This window comes from Cyprinodon variegatus, unplaced genomic scaffold (assembly GCF_000732505.1).
Source record: "Cyprinodon variegatus isolate N-32 unplaced genomic scaffold, C_variegatus-1.0 Scaffold467, whole genome shotgun sequence".
Classification (NCBI taxonomy): Eukaryota; Metazoa; Chordata; class Actinopteri; order Cyprinodontiformes; family Cyprinodontidae; genus Cyprinodon; species Cyprinodon variegatus.
Genome location: NW_015150920.1, coordinates 429,719 through 432,465, shown reverse-complemented (window position 1 = coordinate 432,465; position 2,747 = coordinate 429,719). Strand labels below are relative to the sequence as shown.

Below are 2,747 nucleotides of genomic sequence, written 5' to 3'. Positions count from 1 at the left end.
GAACGTTAGAGATTGAACTAATAGATTCTGCAGAGTGGGAGAATAGAGACAGATTTAGTCTATGACTCTTCTTGAAAGTAACATAACCAGAACTGAGAGCCTTTCTGTTTTTAAACTTAGGTTTAGTTAAATTGCGATCGTAATTCAGACGTGAAGAATTGTCCAACCCCAGTTTAAACTAACAAAACATTGAATTTGTTTCTTTTTTGCTTATTTTTCTTGTGGCATTTTTTTTGCTAAATGAAGCTTGATAGTTCAATAATGAAATAAGAGGATATTAATATAAAACCATTTATCTACAGAAAGCAATCAGTTTAGACCCAATGTCAGACCCCTGAGGTGCTCCTGACTTTATATCATATAATTGAGATTTGACCTGATTAATCTTCTACCATTTCTACCAATCTTCTTTCCATTTTGTGATCTAAGAATGAGTGGAAATGTTTTAAAATTAGTGTATTTGTCCTTAATTTGAGCAGGTAAAGTCAATCAAACAGGAATCTTTGACCCTGAAATAAGATCATTTGATATTTTGCTTTTAAAATATGACATTGAAGTTTTTTTCTTCATATTTTAAACGTAAATAATCTTTTTTATGGCTTCTGTTTCCTGTTGAAATCAGGAGAAAATCCTCTCATTTGAAGAACTGGTTTGTTTCCCTGTTTGCTGTGTGGTTCCAGGTTTAAAACCAAGTGTTTTTATTTTTTAACTCCCAGAGTTTGAACGCTCTGTCTTTGATCAGCTTTTATCTCGGGCCCCTGTAATCATCTCAGCTGAGCATGCAGGGGTCAGAGGTCAGTGAGGCAGAGGTGAGGCAGCGGCGCTCCTTGAACTCCCTCAGTCAGGCTCCGTCTGACCGACTCAGTGAGCAGAGGGGTTTTTATGTAAGCGTAATAAACTAGTGCAGCTGCCTCCATATCTGACCCATTGACTGTCTCCAAGGTAAACAATCAGACTGACTGTCTTGGAGCCGTCAGCCTATCAGAGGGCTTCCTGGTGTCTGCGCTCTGTGCGATTGGAAGGCCACGTCTGGCTGCTCATCCTTTAACAGGTCTCTGTGTGTCAGCAGCGTGGCCGTGCAGCAGCAGCAGCGTTTCCAGGGCGGCTGTCGGTGGATGATCAGCAAACAGACCCAGCTCTGCTTCCAGGTTAGCGCTCCTTCAAATGGTCCTGCTGGTTCTTTCTGTTTTGTGCCTGTTTTTCCAGTTAATGTTTCATTATAGTGCTTCCTTAATCCACTCAGGACCTGTCACTCCACATTTCTAAGGGTAAAATTGTTTATTGTGTCCAAGGCTGCACCAACGGTTTTACCTTTCCTTAATTATTGCATCCATTGTTTAGCTGTTCTCCATCAGGTTTAGGGCTTCAGGACTTTGTGTTTATTGCTGCTGTCAGAGGAACACATGAAACCGAATGCTAATCTCCTCTGGACTAAAGATCTGGTGTGAAGTTTGTTTTTCAGTCGTGCAGCTTTTAAATAGCTCCCCTGTGTTTCTCACCATCCGCTCCTGAAAGCTGTGTGGACTCCCACCAGCAACCGCTGGTAAACATGAAGTTATGAGTTAGAGAGACCAGATTTGACCTGCATCCTTTGATAAACCTCAGATTTTAGTCCATTTCAGGATTATTTAACGTTTATAATCCAAGGTGATGACTGGAGCATCTAAATAGAGGATGTTTCTTATGTTTTTAGCCTTCCTGCAAAAAGCAGTCAGCTTCATGTTTCCTTAGAATCAACTTTATAGCGAGGTGAGCGCTGCTGTACGGAGGGAAATTTGTTTCAAAATTATTCATTAAAAAAATCAACAACAAACAAACACGTTTTTAATCAAAAAAATATTTAGAAAGTAATCTGAAATGTGTATGAAAAAGTTAAACTAGAATTTTTATGTCTTTCCTTATTGTCTGGTGTTATTTTTTTTTTACATTTTTTGGCAGTTTTACAAAATGCAGTGTTTTTAAAACCCGTTTTACAGATTTCACCCTACTTCTGTGTGGTCTGTACCCAGAACCATAGAAACATCAATACAGAGCATCCAAAAAGGATGGAGGCAAAAATCTGAAAAGGATTTCAAAATAATATAATTTGTAAAACACAGTCCCCTAAAACATAAATAAATTAAAAAATATACAATTTGGAAAATAAAAAAACTTAAAAAAACTGAAAAAAAAAACATTGGTTAAACGTTGCCATAAATTACCATCAGATCATTTTTGGATATTTGGGGGAAGAAAAAAAAACTAAACATAAAATTGGAAAAAAAATTAGAAGATTTTTAGAAATAAAATCTGAAAAAGTAGAAAAGTTGGAAAAAAATGATTAAACTTTTCCATACACAATCTTAATTAGATCTGATTTTTTTAAACATAATAGTTCAAATTTTCATTTTTTTAAAAACCTTTTCTGTCCATAATATTGGACCAAATGTGTCTCCATACAGCTGCTGTAGAGGTGATTTTATTAACGCATTCCAAAGATGATCATGAGGTCATAGAGTTCAGCCTCTTCTATCTGACGTTTACTATCCTGCAGCAACTTATCTAACCTTCTGCAAATAAACTCTTTTACTGATTTAATAAATTAGTATTTAGCTATGATGCACTTGATATGAGATTGTTGGAGTTATATTGCTCTCGTCTTAAAAATAAATAATTTTACTCCATATTTAAAAATTTCCTGCCCAAATCAAGGGAAGACCAGCTGATTTCCAGAAGCACGGCCTTCCTCATATTCACAGCAGGTCATG

The 2,747-nt window shown here is 36.5% G+C and overlaps 1 protein-coding gene across 1 annotated transcript in view; it reads left to right on the top strand.

The window, feature by feature from the left end:
* LOC107094155 (long-chain-fatty-acid--CoA ligase 1-like) overlaps positions 1–2,747 on the top strand; it is a 27,782-nt gene that overhangs the window by 7,198 nt on the left and 17,837 nt on the right. The window contains exon 2 of the mRNA XM_015389596.1: positions 1,070–1,148. The gene's annotated coding sequence lies outside the window, so the exon portion shown is untranslated. The remainder of the gene's footprint in view (positions 1–1,069; positions 1,149–2,747) is intronic.